Source organism: Lissotriton vulgaris, chromosome 9, assembly GCF_964263255.1.
Source record: "Lissotriton vulgaris chromosome 9, aLisVul1.2, whole genome shotgun sequence".
NCBI classification, from domain to species: domain Eukaryota; kingdom Metazoa; phylum Chordata; class Amphibia; order Caudata; family Salamandridae; genus Lissotriton; species Lissotriton vulgaris.
Window position 1 is genome coordinate 526,126,109 of NC_141697.1, and position 18,614 is coordinate 526,144,722.

General features: G+C 43.9%; 1 protein-coding gene across 2 annotated transcripts in view; it reads right to left on the bottom strand.

Annotated features, from left to right (window-relative positions):
* Positions 1–18,614, bottom strand: part of LOC147690364 (cytochrome P450 2F2-like) — an 818,967-nt gene that overhangs the window by 663,069 nt on the left and 137,284 nt on the right. The window lies entirely within an intron of this gene.

Here is an 18,614-nt window from a genome sequence, read left to right on the forward strand (position 1 = left end):
TGCTCTTTCACATGGAACATATCACCACACAAAGTAGTTTTGTTCCTTGCCAGGTACTACTGCAGCAATGTCCATTTATTTAGACCAAAAAATATTGTTGCTTTTTGCCAATGGTTGTTATTATGGGGAGGCCCAGCAGCTCCCAAAACAACAAAGTTTCCCTAGTGCAAGCTGCCTCCGCTGCTGCTCTGCCAGATTGCCTCTATCCTGTGCCCTAAATCTGTGAACTTTTCTTTTATCTTTTCTGCCCTATTACTGTCAGTTGTTCTGTATCTGTATCTTTATTACCTTTATTGCCTTTTCTGCCTCCTGGTCTGTATCTGTATCTTTATTGCCTTTATTTCCTCTTCCGCCTTCTTGCTGTGCCTCTTGGTCTGCATCTGTATCCTTATTCTGCCATCTGTGCTTTAATTTCTGTCTGCCCTCTTGTGTTTTGTTTCTTCCTGACATTTTTCAAAACTAATCCCCACTGCCAGCCCTTCCCACAGCCTCCCAGCGCCCCTCCCAGGGCCTACTTAATGGGGGCGCGCAGTGGGTGCCTCACTGGTGCAATATAGGTGCACCAAAGGCAAACCCATTTGTGAGTGTCCACACCTGGACCGACCCCAAAACCAGGAACCTTGGTTCCTTCACCGTACACTTCTACACTGCTACAGACTTCCAAGCCCTTAATCCCGGGTATATCGACAACAACAACTGCTGGTGCACATCTCCAATCATCACCAAAGTACTGTTGATTCACCTGCAACACTGAAGCAATCAACAATGTCGGAGACACCACAAACACGACTGCGTCCACCATGCCAACCGAGACAGCCACAGCAAAACTCCAGTGCATTCTGCTCAATGTACGATCGCTCAGCAAACAAGCCATGTAGTTCTGGGACATAATCTCATTTCTCACTGGAGATGTCATCTTCCTCGCAGAACCCTGCTGAACCCTACTTCCGGGCTGGCCATCGTCATCACCATCCCCGAAGGCTACAAGATAACACACCAGGACCAAACTAACAAACTCCGAAGTAGAATTGCCATCATCTACAAGGACACCATCCACTTCACAACCTCCTCAGATAACTTGACCCAGATAATGGAGCACCTCAACTTCCAACTCCACACAGATGGAAAAAGAACCATCAGAAGCACCCAAGCCAAAACACCACCAGGATCATGGCAGAGCATCTGACCTCATTGCTCTGATTGCCATTGAGTCTGAGCACTACATCTTCCTGGGGGATCTTAACTACCTTGACAACCCTAGCTACACCAACACAACTATCTCTTGGAAAGCATGAGGGACATCGACCTCAAGCAACCCATCACCAACCCTACGCACATTGCAGGACAAATATGTGACCCCATTTTTATATCCAGCGACAGAGTCAAGCACAACCACGTTTTACACCTCACCTGGACTGACCACTATAGCGTCAACTTCACTTTCTCAGGGCCTACAATGCCACCCAACTCCTTGCTCAGAAACTGGAAAAAGATATCAGAAGACCAGTGGAATAAGACTCTCTACTCCCTTCTCCCAGAAACAACATCCAAACTAGAACAGGCTGTGAAGAACTTGCCCCAGTGGATCACAGAATGAGCCAACAAAATTGCCCCAACCAAGCCATCCAAATCCAAAGGAACTGCCAGAAGAGCCATCTGGTTCACCGCATAGCTGAAATCCACCAAATGCAACTGCCAGAAACTAGAAAGTAAGTGTATTTTTTTGTATTTTTATTTCTGTTTATTTAGACCATTGTCTTTAAACACAAAGAAATCTCATACACACAATAAAACCATACATAAAAAGATTACCAAGAAACCAACTAATTCTTCAGTGTTAATTTAGCTTAATACTTTATAAAAAGAGACCGGTAACCACCTTCTCCCGTAGTGACATCAACATTTAAGTATTCTATACACAGTTAAATAATTAAAATAGCATAAAAATATTTAATCGGCGGTATCGTTCAACTCTTGTTAAAAGGGAATTTGTTGTCCTTTTTAGCAGCAGTTAATGAAAACCATTGGATCTATGACTGTTCCATAAGCTTCAATATTTATATACTCACGATATGGGATTTTAGGAATAGATAACATTTCTACCCTTGCTTAAATTTGTCCCATACAAAATAATTAAGCCTTTCATGAAGCTTCCTAGTGCAAATGGAATGTCAAGATTGATCATTTCTGTCAGTATTTTTTTTTTCCTCATTTGCCATAACCTCCATCCACGAAGACACGCCAACCACCACACATGTCTGCCTTAAGGTACTTTAGTGGTTTATCTTCCACCATTACCTTTTCTAGACACGATATTTTGATGGGCAGGAGACCAGCCTCTTAAGTGGAAAACGGAGAGACTCTAGCCTGACGAACCCAGGATTTACGTACGGGAAAGGCCACTTCCTGGGGTTTCTGGAGACTAATCGGCATAATCATAGGACTCAGGGAGAAAAAAAAAATGAAATCCTATCTCCAACTAATTAACGGAACCCAAAAGGACAGATTTCTTTTGCTACATGATCTGGCCAAGTCTGTCTTTGAAGTTTCATACAGCGACATTAACCAGGCTGCGTGTGATGGAGGTGTAACATCCACCCACAATTTACATATTTGTCGCCTTGCCAGGATAATGGCATAAAAAAGAAGGGACTTTGTCTGACCGGTTACATTTTCCTCCAATCCAAAAATTATTAGCGGGAGGGTAATGATCAAAGATGTGTTTAAGATCGATTACAAGGTGACCTTCACTTCATCCCAAAATTGCATAATTGCAGGACAATTCATAAACATGTGTATATCTGAAGCTGCTAACAAATTAAACTTATTACATTTCTTCCCTGGAAGAAACTTTGAAAGCCTAAGGGGTGAGAGGTAGGCACGATGCAAAGTAAACAGATGATTACATCGTAACCAGGCTGGCTTCACTGTTTCATAGAGGAAATTGAAAGATCTCATCCATAGGTCTTCGCACTGAAAGGTCAAGGCATTTCCCCATAACTTTTCTGGCAGGACGAAGTCCCCATCCGCCTCCTCGACCATGCTCCAATACCAAATTGCCACCTCCTTACCCCCTTCTGGCTTTTCAACCAATTGTTGTTCAAACTGACTGAATTTCCCCAGTTGGGGGCCCCTCCTACTTACTGCTCGTGCCCAACTGTCCAGCTGTATAAATTTAAACCTAGAAAAAGCTGGGCCGACCCTGTCCCTCATCACCTCCCAGTCTTGAATCCTTCCATCCACCAATAACTCTCCCCATCTAAATATCCCAACCTCCGTTATCAGGATTGACAAACTGTCCTGCATACTGGGCGGCAGCCCTGGAGAGTCCCACACCAGAGAAAAATTGAAGTAGTAATGTAACCCAATTTTCTTTTTAATCTGCACCCAGATTTTTATGACAGACTGTAGAGTCTTTAACCTGACCTTTTTGAAGTATTTCATGTCGCCAAACTTAAACAAAAATCCATCCAATGGGATATCCACTCCCCCAATCATAACCCTAAACATAACCCCCAAAGATGATGTTCCGGGGGTTTTAAGAAGCATCCTGGAGTAGGTCAGATGAAAAGCCCATGCGTAGTACAACAAATCTGGCAAATGCCAACCCTCCCTTCTCCCTTCTCCTTCTCAGCTTCTTCCAAGTCAACCTAGCTGTTTTGTAATTCCAAATAAACAAATTTATCTCTCGCTGACTTTTTCCAGTTTTTTTTGATCGAACATCAAAGGGATAGAATTGAAAATAAACGTAAACTTTGCAAGAATGGTCATTTTAACTAGGTTTGTTCTCCCAAAAATGGAGAGTGGCCAAAAATACCAAGATTTCAAAAGTTTCCTACAATCCGTGGCAACCCGGTCTAAGTTCGTCTGTGTCAGCTTTCCAATTTCTTGGGTAATACGTATTCCCAGGTATCTCATGGATGTTGCAATTGTTAGTTGTACGGTAGGGATATTCCAACACATAATCTCTGTTTTGCTAGCGTTGATATCGTAACCTGAGATTTGTCCAAACTCCTTTGCCTTTTTAATTACCATCGGGAACGCTCTCTGGGGGTCTGATCTGTAGACCAAAATGTCATCCATATAAAGAGCTATCCGCTTCTCCCACTCACCAAATACGAAAGGGGGGATATCTGCTTCCCCTCCCAAAACTTGGGCAAATGCCTCGATATAAAGATTAAATAGGAGAGGGGAAAGCGGACATCCCTGCCTGGTTCCTCTGGTAATTTTTATCTGGTCTGTTAGGGCACCATTAACTAGCAGTCCAGCCGTGGGGGCCCTATACAGTTTCTCAATAACCCTACAGAAGACCCCCCCAGCCCAAAACTTTTCATGACCTCCACCAGGTAGGGCCAATTGACGCGTCTAATGTCAAGATGGCCAGTGGAAGGTAGAATGTAGTTGCAATATCGATTGCCCCTACCAAGTCTCTAGTGTGATCTGCCAACTGACGCCCCCTTATAAAGCCCCTTTGATCTGGATGAATTATTAGGCCAATTACCTCCCCCAATCTAGATGCCGAAATAGATGTAAAGATTTTGTAATCGTTATTTTAAAGGGAGATTGGCCTATAGGATCCAAACTCCAAAGGACTTTTGCCTGGCTTAGGTATAAGGACGATCGTGGCTTCATTACACGAATCAGGGGGATTTTCCCCACTCAGAAAAATACCATTAAAAAGAGTTGTCAGTGTTGGAACTATGGCAGGACATATCCCTCGGTATAATTTTCCGGGTAGCTCGTCCAGACCTGCCGCTTTCCCCCTCTTTAAATGACCAATAGCTTTTTCCACCTCCTCTTCCGAAATCTCTCTCTCTAAATAAACCCTTTGTGGTATTTGCAGAGACGGTAAGGCAATATTGTCTAACCACCTATCTCTAGCTTCCGGGTCATCCCTGACCTCTTCACTATATATTTCTTGGAAGAATTCTTGAAAAGCGGACCCTATCTCCTGATCCGATGTCCTTACAATGGGCTCTCCTACTCGTTTGATCTCTTTGATGTACTTTCTTGCCTGTTCTGCTTTAACTTTCCACGCAATAACTTTTCCTGCAGCTTCCCCGAATTCAAAATGCTAAATTTTGCTCGCCTCCCATCTTTTTAATAATCGTTCTTGTAATATCATTTCAAGCTGCCCCCTTAAGTTGGCCTGTTTTTCTACCACCTCCGGAGATGCCATAGTGGAACCCAACCTCCCATCTAAATTGGCCAGCTCCAACTCAATAGTTTGAATTTTATCTCGATACATTCTCCTTCTATGGGTAGCTCTATTGGTTATAACGCCCCTCACATAAGCCTTCATGGCATCCCAGACTACGTTGATACCTGCCGAGTCCAAGTTTAATTCTAAAAAAAACGTAACCTCTGATAACAGAAAGTTGATCTCCTCCTCCTCTAGTAAGATCATACGATCGAAAGACCATACGGATTCTTTCTTATAAGTAACCCTTTGGAGGTCAAATATAATAGCCATATGGTCTGACAGGTGTGCGGGAAGGTAGGCCAACCCCTTTAGAGAGTCTTTTAAGGTATACCTAAAAAGGACGTAATCAATTCTTGATTTATGCCTGTACTTTAAGTTTTGAAAAGAAACCCCCAATTTGTTTCCTGCCCTTTCCCTCCATACATCAGCTAAACCGAGATTTTCCATTATGTCCTGCAAGACCGCCCTAGATTTAAATGGGGTAACAGCTCTTGAGTTAGACGACTTATCTAATAAAGGGTTGAGCACAATATTGAAGTCGCCGACCCAGATGACTGGATCCTGTAATAATATAAGTTGATTCTGAATTTCTCTCAAATGGGAGGGGTCGTCTTGGTTCGGCCCATAGTATCCCACCGCCGTCAAAGGAATACCCTCCAATACAATTCTCAAAATTAACCATCTCCCGCTGTGGTCTTCATTACACTCCAAAATTTGCACTTTTACCGACTTTTTAAAGATTATTAGTATTCCTCTTATATTAGCGGTTTGGTCTGTGCATAAAAACGTATCTACCTATCTCTGTTTCCGTAAGATCTCACAGACCTCAGTTTTAAGTAAATGTGTCTCCTGAATGACGATGGCCTGCGCCGGAGAATCTCTCAAATATTGTAGGATTTTATGCCTTCGGCTCCCTACACGCAGGCCATTGACATTCCAGGAAAGAAACTTTATTGAGGTCATCTCAATATGAGTCTTTTTAACCAACCCTGTAAACTGATTACCACTGCCATAGGGACAACTTTACCAAGAACTAAGAGAAATAAAAGGCAGACTAAATTACTAACCCTATTGAGGTCTGACTTCTGAGGATTTTTATTGCTTTTCCCCTCCCCCCCTGTGCCCCCCCTACTCCCCCCACCCCTGGAAAACCCCTCCTTGCTTACTCTTGCCAGATGTGTGGCAACTTTTACGTCTCCCCCCGTCCTACCCCTATCTGCACCACTACACTCATTTTTCCAAGTGTTAAATAGTTAAGTTGTGAAAAGTAAATAGGAGACAAATTTAGGTTAAAATAAAATTTATACCGGTCAAGACTCTACTCCCTTGGACCCACTTTTTTCTTTTTCTTGAAAGGCCACCGAAGGAAACGAAAAGTGAGAGATTAACACCCCAGCAAAAGAAAACATTATATAGAGTATACAATTTCGCTTGATATCTCTAGTTGTCTTTCCCCTCTTTGTTATATGTTACAAACTATATCTAACTCACAATCTAACCTTCCAATCGTCGTCTGACTAATATATACATTACTTACTTTGTGTGTTTTTTATTTTTTTTAATTTTTTAATGTTCTTTTTTTTCTCCATTTTCTCATCTCTTTTATTATGTTATTTTTTTCCATTTTCTGTTTCTTTTGATTAATTTTTTTCCCCTTCCCCCCTTTTTCCCTTCTCCCTATTCTTCCCTTTTTATGTTATAGGTTTTCTCTTTTTTTTTTCTCTCTTCCTCCCTCCCTCTTATCCTCTATTAAGGTGGAACTTATACCACCTACACCCCATGACCAACCCCCCGTGGATTACAACATTTCTCTAAAGACACAAGGAAAGGAAAAAAAAAATGGATACAACAAGATCCAGCTGGCCCACTCTGTTAGACCCCCCCCCCCTCGAACTCTCCCCCATTTTTCCTAAAAATTAGTCTACTTCGAAGGGGGATCGAAAATTGTACATCTTATTATTGTACATGACCCTAAGTTTTTCCATCCTCTGACCCAGCTCCCATTGCCGGTCCAATGTGACTTTAGAGAGGTCTGACCTAATTTCACACGAAAAGTCAGGACCCTTAATCGTCTTTGCTTTTAAAGCAAGATTCAGGATTTTTTCTTTCATGGTATAAGTCTGAAAATGTATCAGAATTTTTCATGGTTTGGTTCTTCCAGGGTTAAGGCGAAAAGGATCATGATGGACCAGCTGGATATCTCTATCGAGGAACTCTACTGTTTCATCTAAGTTTAAAGAGTCCTTCAGGAGCGAAACCACAAATGCTTTTAGGTCCTCCCCCTCTCGTCCCTCAGGGACTTTCAAAATCCGCACATTGTTCCTTCTTGAGAAGTTCTCGAGAGACTCGACCCTCTCCTTCATGGCTTCTCCTTCCCTCCGTAATGTAAGGATCTTACACTCAGCCACCTCCAAATTCGCTTTTATGGATCCCACCTCTCCCTCTAAACTCTCTGTTCTCTTAAACAGTCCGTCCACTTTTCTTTCCAATATTTCGCAAGCAGCTCTTATTTCATTTTGGTTTGCCTTGGATATTGCTGACTTCACGTTGGAAAACATGGCGGCCGCAGGCTAGCGCGGCACGCACGTCTCTCCCGGAGCTCCTGCACCACTGCATCAGCGGAGGCTATTACCCGGTTTAAGCCGCGCAGAGCGCGGCCGAACACGGCGGAGTGACTTCTGCGGGCGGGATTTCAGCCTCGGATCACTGGAGCCTTGAAACGCTACGAACTAAGGCGGCGTGCGTTTAATTAATTACCCAGTGTGTGATGGCTTTTCTCGGCGGCGCGCGTCTAACCACCTAGTGTGTACAGCGTTTCTTGGGAGTGCGAGAGAGAAGCTGGCGGTGTGATTCCTTAACGTTGAGGTTATCTAAGAGGTCTCAGCTCCCAGCATTCAGAGGCTTGGATACTGGATTTTTTTTTGAGTAGTGCACAGCCGAGCACGGTGAAAACTTTGATTGTGATTCTGGCACCTGAGGTTGCGGAAGCACTATAGAGTTCAGATACGGCGGCAGTTCTTCTGTCTATCTGGCGTCCACAGCGTTTTATGCTTGGGAATACGAGGAAAGATAGAAATGGTGTGATCCCTGTGGAGCTAGGAAACGCTACGAAGGAGAATGAGAGAGAGACCTTAACCTGAGGGGGTTACAGTGAGGTTTCTGCGTCCAGCAGGATCACAGGGCTGGTACATGGACTTGGATCTTGGAGGTTTTGGACCTGCTTTTCCCGCTTTGTGGCGGTTTCCTTCCTAGGAGGGAGCCAATGTGTTTGGCTCCAACAGAGAAACTCCACCCCCGCCTGCCTTCCGAAGTGGAGAAAAGCAGCCGTGGAGCTAAGGAGAGGTCGTAGGGCGGCGTCTCGCGGGCTTCTGCAGGGAGGTTTGGTGGGGGGGTGGGAAGGTGGGGGGAGACTGTCATAGTGGATGACCAAGGTCACGCAGGGGGCCCCAAAGTATTAGTCTCTGATAAAGGGCTCCGTGAAACAGGAGGTGCTTCTGAGGTTGAGGTTGAGGCTGGGGGAGAGCTGGAGGAGGGGGGTGCAGGCACTAACCACACCCATAAACGGCAATCACCCGGGGGCACACCCGCAAAAAATAAGGAGAAAAGACAGGGAAGAGGAAAGGGCGTACGTGGCATAAAAACTGGGGCAAAAATTGGCCAAAGATACCCGGAGGTGGAAAAGTCATTTAACATATCCAGTTCAGATAAAGATAAGGCAGAGGGAGGTCGGTCCCCTGATATTTCCAGCGAGAAGGGTTAGGGAGGACATGTGAGTAAGGAGACTTTAAAGAGAAGAAAGGGCAAAGAAAAAAGTACTTTGAATAGTGCGGTCTGGGTTACCCCATCACTTCGCTCCTTCTTTAAAGTTCTCCCCCAGGTCCTAGCTATTAACCCCGAAAAATCTGGAAACCTAATAAGGTCAAGTATGGCTGAAGTAAATCAACCTGAGCTAAGCGCAGTCCCTTTTAAAGGGGGGCCTATAAGTAAGCCTCATACCCCGGAAATGCCTTCACCCTTACAGGCTCCCCCTTCAGGGGATTTGACATCCCTGCATCCCCTCATGCTTCCCTCTCTTCCCACTCCTCTTACCTCCATCCCTAATACTAACTCTATTTCCACCTTCAGCCCTGTTCCTCCTTGCATTACTGAGACTACTGTGGCTCTTGTTCAAACCCAGGATAAGAAGGCTACAAACTCCATGACGATCACTTGTACGGGGGTCGGGGGAGGGGGGAGGAGAGAGGGAGCCAAAAAAACTCCATTGAAACTATCTTGACTGCAATGTCAGCCATGAGGGAGGAGATTAGAAGTGACTTTGCAATATCCAAGGCAGATCATTTCTGTCAGTAACACAATGGCTTGGGCTCGTGACCTTATTCAGTATTTTAAAAATACTGGGCGTAAAAATAAATTTCTCAATTCTAAAACTGCAAGGCAATCTAGCAATATATGCTGGGTTTCAGATTTGGTCCCAAGGCCACATTTGCTTGTTCCATCTGGGTGTAACATTTCTGCCTTTATTTTCCCATCCATTAACCACGGGTTAATACCAATCCGTATCCTTATGATTTTGCACCGAAGCCCATAGTTTGGTAAGGTTTCTAGGTATGGATACCATGCATCATTTACCCAGGAGTTACCAAACTAGTAATCTTTATTGATTGGTTAAAAAAAAACATTTACAATTTGCGACATGACAAGAAAAAATTAATAAAAATGAATGTAATAAAAATAATTTAAAACAGTTAATTTAAAATAGCTTGGGATTCAGGGGGCCATTAAGATCTAATAATGTTCTGGTACAGTACTTAAATCTGGATTACTTGTAGACTGATTCGGATATTGTGTGTGTTAACACCACCGTCTGCTATAATGGGGAGACTTTGGGTTGGAGAGTGGCTTCAAGAGATTTTATCGCTTTATGGACAAATTTTGAAAGCCCAATGTTTAGCTTGACGTTGTCAGGGTCAAGAGCGGCCATTATTGCCTGGCGACAAGATCGAACTTCCAACTGGATACATTGGCCACACAACAGTAACCGTCTGGCTGTAAGCAGTGCAGGGCATGCACAGACGATATGTTCAATTGATTCTGAATGGTAGCCACACAATCTGCATTTCGTGCAACTACTCGGCCGCCGCCATTCCGGGAGGTTCTTCAGAAAGGGCCATTCTCCCATCCTCAGGGCTAAAAACTTGCGTTTCCAATAAAGTGCGTATGTGCTCGACAAGTAGAGCGGCAGAACACCCACTTTAAGATTGGCAATTACAGCCCAGGCATGTCTCCTCTTTGAAAGGATCGCTCTGTCAGAGTGGAAGGACCACGATCTAACGGATTTTTTGATGGCAGACTTTAGCACGGGAACAGATGGATTTATGGCCCAGAGTTCTTTTGCGCCTAATAACTGTAGGCTGTAGTCCAGGAGTTGCCGATGCTTATGGCTGGTCTGTTTATGCTGTATTTCCTGCCAGAGTCGGGCCTCCAAGGAACCCTCCTCGGCACGGCGCAGTCTATGGCACAGTTTGATGAATGCACCTGCCTCCACTCCATGCTGATCTTGGAGACCCAATTCTAGTCTCACTTGGGCTGGCGAGGCAGATTTTGGCAACCCAAAGGCTCTTTTGAAGATTTTTGTTATTAACTTGTTTATTAGTGTACTGGTTGCGCCTTTGGTGATTTCGTGGCCATACGTTAGGGAGTTGATTACTTTGGTTTTCATTACTTTCAGCATGGGTATTAAGCTGGGACCTAGTAGCTGTTTTGCCAGCTTTGCAGCAACCACCTCTAACGACAGAGCTTTGATTTTTAATGCTTCTTTGTGCTTGATAAAGGAGCCTCTTCTATCAAGATAGATGCCCAGGTATTTGTAGCTGTGGGTTGAATCTAACTTTGTTTTGCTGAAATACCACCTTTCTGTTGACCTTTTTTGCTTCCCAAAAGAGATGGTTTTAGTTTTTAATAAGTTGAGCTCTAGATGGTTTCTTGTCGTATAGGGTAGCAGTTCATCCAGCAATCTCTGGAGACCCACTTTTGTGTGGCTTAGGAGCACCAGATCGTCGGCATAAAGCAAGTTAGTGATGCGAGTCCCGTCAAGTTGAGGAGGGTGGCAGTTTACACTGTCGAGAACTGGAGAGAGATCAGATATAAACAAGTTGAAGAGAAGTGGGGCCAATACGCACCCTTGTTTGACGCCGGTTTCAGTTTGGATCTTCCTGGAGACATGACAGCCTTCGCCTAGCTTAATTCTTATCCACGTTTCCGTGTGGAGTTGAATTATTGCCTGAAGAAGGGGCTGCGGAATGCCCCACGATTTTAGTTTCTGCCATAACAGGCCCCTAGGCACACGATCAAAGGCTGCTTTGAAGTCTACAAAGCAGCAGTGCAGCGGGATATGTTGGCAGGTCGCTTTATCCAACAAGACGGTTAGCGTTAGCAGATTGGTTGTGGTACCGGTTTTAGCCACAAAGCCCGTCTGGTTGAAAGGAAGCAGTGCAGTTGATTTGGTCCAAGCCTGTAGCTCCTCCAGTAGAATATTTGCGTAGTACTTAGACTCCACATCAAGAAGCGCTACCATTCGGTAATTTTTTGGCTCATTTCTCTTCCCGCCTTTGTAGATTGGATGGATAACTGCGCCTCGCCAGGATTCTGGGACCGTGTTGTTTAAACTGCAGTAGAGAAATAAAGGGGTCAAGTATTCTGACCATAGGCTGATGTCGGATTTAAACATAGCTTGAGGGAGGCCGTTTGGTCCTGGGGCTCCATCGGCTCTGGCTTTCCTTATGCAGCTTGAGATCTTATTTTTTAAGGGAACCAGCGACACCGTGGGCTCCAGTGAAGTATCACACTGTTTCGCTAGTTCCTTGTGTGTCAGATCTTCAGATGGAATAGCTGCAGGGCAAGCCCTCCTCAAATTCTCCAGTCCCGGGAGAGATCTCGTGGGGTTGGCCGGGCCGGCAGAGTCGGTGCAAGCTTTGTTTATGTTAGTGACTCTAAAGTGCAGAGATAAAAACTTGCACCAAACTGCTTCGCTGATGTTTGCGCTACCATATCCACTTGCACTTTCTTTACTCCAATTTACGAGAGACCAGAATTGCTTTGGGTTAGGATTTTTACTTTCATGGATAAGCTTCATCCAGAATTGATCCGATGCCACTCGTTTTTCCTTTTGTGTGGCGATTCTGAAGATGGCTTGAGCTTGCTTATAGTTATTGAAATAGGTTTTGTTGCTGGGGAACTTTCTTGATTGACGGAGTGCTCGATTCCTCTCAGTTCTTAATTTCCTTGTGGCTTTTGAGATGTAGAATTGTGAAATTTGGTTTCTTTGGCCCCTCTTTATTGGGAGTTCCTGGAGAAGGAGGTTTGTAAGAGAGGTCCAGCCACTGACCACATGGGTATTTAGAGCTGAAGAATTTTGTAGTAGGGCTCTACTTTTTTCCGTCAGGGATAGAGCCGAGGATTGTGACCACTTTATCCGCTTTAAATCCTCTGTATGACTCCCTGAATGGGGGTGGGACAGTTCTTGATGATATGGGTTACTGATGGAGAGTGTTATTATTTGTGCCCGGTGATCGCTCTCTCCTTGTGGAGCAATTTGGTAGTTCTTGATCCTGGGCAGTATTTCTCTGCTCCCTAGGGTAAAATCCAAAAAAGAAAGGGATCTGCCGTCTGACCGGGTCCATGCGGGAGGGATGTCAGATGAGAAGCGCCCATTCAGTATGGTAAATCCTAGGCTGTTAAACTGCATTACCACGTATTCACCTAATTTTGATGATTTGTTTCCAACAGGAATTGTCGGCGGTGCAAAATGTGGGGGAGTACTGGGAAAGGCTGATCCTGGGTCATCGGCAAGGTTGCAATAAAGATTAGTGTTGAAATCACCTGATATTATGACTGGTATACTGCCATACTTGCCAATTAGATCACAGATGGAGTTGATCAGGGTGTCCATTTTGAATTTTTTCTTATTGGTGCAAGGGGATATATAAGCATTGAGAATGAGCAGCTTGGGGTCCGTGAGTGAACTTCCTAGGGTTATTCCAGTAAGCCAATCCTCTTCAAATTTAATCTGTTCGATACATTGGGCTACTTTTATCGATACATAGATCGAGAGACCACCACTTAGTCTACCGAACTTGGACTGCCTGGTGGCAGGGGTCATAAACTCCAGGTAGCCCACTATTGGGATACTTTCTCCTGCCCATGTCTCCTGCAAAAGCAGGATGTCGTATTCTTTTAAAAAATCTAAGATGGCGGGAGATTGTTTTTCCCGACCAAATCCGTTAATGTTCCAGGAGCATATCGTCAGACTATGGTTAGTGGTGGTTCAATCGGACTGGTTTCTAGATAGAATCCCCGGCAGCCATAACCAGTCTGCTTCACCAAGATTTCGATGGTCAATTGCTCGGTCAGTGGTTCCCGTTTGAGAGATGCCTCTTGCAGACCTCAATACTGAATAGGGAATTGAGGAGGAACTAGGAGTATCTGCCTGGTTATTTTCCAGTATTGAGGGGTAACGAGGGGCACTTGGTATTGTTATTATTATTCCCCATGTTTTAAATTGGTCGGTTTTCGTCAGAACCAAATCCCGGGTTGCCGGTGATGCCAGTGTTACTTGTGTAGCTTCGCCCGTGTTAGAACCTAAGAATGGAACAAATTTGATAGCAATTATATCTCTCGATTGCAGATGATTCAAATCTGGTAGGGTTTTGAAAAGTTTTTTTTTTTTTTTTTTTTTAATTGAAAGTTCATGACAATATAGTATACTCTATACAAAATAGTAAGTATTAATAAAAGATTATAAATATACACACAGGAAGATGAATAGACATAGTAATAGTAAAAAAGCTGACATAACATGGGGTAATAAATACAATACATACACTAATGCTGGCTACGATAAATGTTTTAGATACTATGGGCCGCCACTTTTTAACTGTCTCCATGATGCCAATGGCGCCCAAATCCTTAATCCCATTTCCCTGGATTTTGCACCCTTTAGAGCGTATAATTCTGACTCTATGTTATGAATCCCGAGCATCCTGCACATCCACATTTGAAAGGTAGGGGCCTCAACGTCCTTCCATGCAGCAGCAATTAAGATTCTAAAAACAGCTGTTGATATAAAAACAAGTGCCTCGGATTCTGTATTTAGGCCCAGTTTGGCGTCACACCCAATTATTAAAAGTGTAGGGGATAGGTCTATTTTGACAGCTAGCAGCCCCTCTAGAAACTTTTCAATTTCATTTTTAATTGTTCCTAATTTCCCACAGCTGCAAAACATATGTAGAAGGTCAGCCGGACCATTATCACATCTAGGGCAATTACTATGCTCCCTCTTCCCCCATTCATACAATTTAGCCGGAGTGTAATATAGGTTGAAGAGAGTCTTAAAGTGCTGTGCTCTTAAGTTTGAGGAACGTAGGAACCTTTTATCCATTAGGATAGCTTTATCCAAATCAATGTCAGGATCGCTCAGTTTATCAGCCCAAGTGGCCTCCGTCTTAAGAATATCATCAGGAAGCGTTTCCAAGAAAAAACCATAGAGTGTTCTGATTCTGCAACCACCTCCCTTCATATAGTCAAGTATTGTACAATCTTTAGATATGTCTATACTCGGTCTTTTTGATTTTATTGTGTTGGCCAACTGCATATATTTGAACTCTTGGGATCCTTGAAGTGAGTATTGTGACTTAAGGAGTTCAAGGGGCCTCAAAGCATCCTTTGTCATCACTTGACCTAATGTAGTGATTCCCTGTCTTTCCCAGTGTCTCCATGGGCCATCTCTACTTAGATGTGGAAATAGTCCTGACTTCCAGAGTATAGTATGTTTATTAAACTTTGGGATACTCTGGTTCTTCTGTATAGAGGACCATAGCCCCCAGATGTCTTCCAAAATTTTATAACCCGTTGTCTTATAAAAACGTTTATCGTATTTCCTTAACAATACCCCATGTGCCTCACTCCCTAGGGCCAGCTGGTAGATAGATGGAATGTCTCCATGGCTATGTGGTGCAGCTTCAGGGAAAAAGAGTATAGCCATTTGTGTCAGAAGGCAAGACCAATTATAGAACTTAAGATTAGGAATTCCCAACCCACCCTTTTCTTTGGGGAGAGACATGTATTTAATTGATCTCCTCACCATGCCATATTGCCACACAAAGTTCATAAAAACTGACTCCATTTCCTTGATCAATATATCGTCTACTTTAAAGGGGATAGACCTAAATTTGTACAGGATCTTGGGGAACATTGTCATTTTGATGACATTGACCCTGCCTATAATTGACAGATGAAGGGTATCAATTCTTTTTAGGTCTTGTTTCATCTTTTCAAGCAGGGGCAAAAAGTTGTCTTTGATGATTTCCCTTGGCTGTGCATTAATTGTTATTCCTAGGTAGATTGCTGAGTCCACATACCGGTCATCTAGTTTTACTATATTCCTTGAGCATAAAACCTGTGTTTTTTCCACATTAAGACGATACCCAGATAACCTCCCGAAGTCTGAAGTAATACTAATTATTCCTCTCATTGCACTATCTGGATCGGTGGTAGTTATGGCTAAATCGTCCGCATATGCGAGAATTTTGGTGTGAATTCCGCTAGTGACAACCGGCTTTATATTGACATTATTCTTTATAAGAGTAATTAGGGGGTCTATGTATAATGCGAACAGGATGGGAGAGCACGGACACCCTTGTCTCGTGCCTCTCGTTATATGAATCTGCCCAGAGCTTTCACCCATAAATTGGATACTGGCTGTTGGATTAAAATACATAGCCTTAATTGCCCGCAAGAATCTGGGGCCAAATCCTCTGTCAACCATCACTTTCCACAAAAAACTCCACTTAACGCGGTCGAACGCTTTTTCTGCATCGAGGAGGATCATCGCGACCCCCCCTTCACCAGCCGCATGGATATCGAACAGTGTTATGGCCCTTCTTATATGGTCGGTAGTATCCCTACCGGGGACGAAACCATGCTGCCAAGGCGAAACAAGGGTCGCAATAATCCCCCCCAGCCGTGTAGCCATTATCTTTGCATATAGTTTGTTATCGCTATTTATTAACGATATGGGCCTATAGGACCCAGGACTTTCCTTGGGTTTCCCTTTTTTGTGGAATACCACTATATTGGTTTTAGTCCAAGATTCAGGTATAACCCCGGTATTTATAACCCCGTTGAAAAGATCTAACAGAAGAGGAGCCGTTTCTTCCTTCAGGTATTTATAGACCTCCAGGGGTATGGCATCAGGCCCTGCTGCCTTGCCTGCTGAAAGGTCTTTTAGTGCCTGGGAGAGCTCGTCCAAGGTGATATTCTGCTCCAGGGATTCTTTCTCGCTAGCCATAAGTTTAGTGCCTGTATCTGGCCAATTTATGCCTGAGTCGTCTATATCTGTTTCTTCCTTGTAAAGATCCTGATAGAACCTTCTAAAAATTTCAAGAATTTCAGTTGGTTTATTATAAATCTGATCACCTTCTTTAATTTCGCTAATAGCATTTTTTGATGTAGCTTGTCTTATCCTTAACGCTAGAGCCCTGCCTGCATTCTCCCCTGTTTCATACATACTGGCTCTGCGGGTCTGATATTCTGCTGCTGCTTTTTTTGTCAATTGCCGTTGGATATCTGCCTTTATGCTATTCAGCTTTTCTAAACTCTGATTGCCCTGTGTCCCCTGGCAGACGTCTAACCTGTGTTGTTCCTCTGCCTCCGCTAGTTTGGCCAAAAGGCGTTCTCTGTCTGCCTTAGCTTCTTTCCAGATCCTACCCGAAAAGCTGATTGTCTCTCCCCTCAGGCCAGCTTTGAAGCTATCCCAGACCATAACCCGGGATGCGCTATATCTGTTCGCATCAAAGAAGGATTGAGACCAGTTCTTAATGTGTGCTAAATAATTGCTATCCAATAGAAGCTTTCTGTCAAAGGTCCAGGGTCTGATCTTCTCCCTCTGTATGTTCAAGGTCATTGTAAGAATGAGGGGGTTATGATCCGATATTAGCCTAGGCAGCATTGCAATTTTAACATTAGGAAGACAGGTTGCTGATATTAAGAAATAGTCCAACTTTGTATGTTTATTAAATGGGTGTGAGTAGTATGTGAACCCGGGTTCGTCTTTCTTTTGGCACCCCCACACATCCCTCAGCCCATGAGATTGAATTATAGAGGACACGGACCTGAATACCCGGGGCTTCCGACCGATATATGGGGTATCCCCTGCAAAATCTGCTGATCGGATCGGTCAGCAGATTTTGCAGGGGGTTTTGAAAAGTTTTAATATATTCCCTCGGTTCAGGTGGTCATGGGGGCCCCTTGAGGTAAATTCCGGGATAAGCAACAATTCGGTGTTCTCATTCCTGCTGTGGGCCTTGCTGGATTCATTGACCGTTACTGACTGTTTTTGTTTTAGTTTTTCTTCAGAGTGCTTTCTTGAATCTGTGGGTATGGTGAATGAAAAAAGGGGAAATTCCTTATAGTTGGTGCTTGAGGAATGTGGGGGTTGACTTTTGTTTGTGGGCACCAACTTGCGACTGCTTGCTGGGTTGCTGACGTGCTTGCGACCTGATTCTGTGGCTGTGCTCTGCGTGCATAAGTTGTTCTCCTTGACAATAGAAAGATGAGGGAAGCTGGTTTCCTGAGATGTCATGTGAATAGTTGCGAGTCTATGTTGCTCTGCTTCCGATACTGGGTGCTCTAAAAATGGTTGTATAGAGCTAGAATTTACTTGTATGGGCGGCAAGAGAGGGTTTTCGGGAACTCGAGGTGGCACTGACAGCTGGGTGGCCCCATTTGAGGAATCTGTCTGAGTGGGCAGCTGGTTCAGTGATTGTTGTGGACTTGTCAGATCTCCTTTCAAAAATAATGGTGATACAGCTGGTGGAACGTTTGCTGGACGTACTGCGTCGCTTCTGGGAGAGTTGCTTATGTTTAAGTTTGTTATGCCAATTTTTAATTTGTTCCGGCTTTTTCGTTGTCTTTTCTTTTCCCTTTTCGACAACCGATGTAAATTATGATTTCTAGATGGTTCGATGGTGGGTAGTTTAGCTACAACTGATTCTGCGGTGTTTGATAAGGATGGACTGGGATGGACTTTCAGGTAGGATGACTCATGTGCCTGGCTTGGAGCCTCAGTTGAAGAGGCTAATGACTTGGACTCCAAGGGTTTCTTTATTTCCTTTAGGACGGCTGAAAGGAATTGGGGCAAAGATGAAAGGGAGTCAATTATAGGGGAGCAACAGCACACTGATTGCACCAGTTGGGTTTGGGCTTGAGCTTTTTTGATAAGATCGTTAAGCGCCTCCAATTTTTGATCTATCCCGGCAGTGTACACCGCAAGTGTGTTTAGTAGGCGCACCTGCATGTCCATCTTATCAGAGTGATATGTTAGTGCTGCTGATGTTGTTTGGAAGGTTTGCAATAA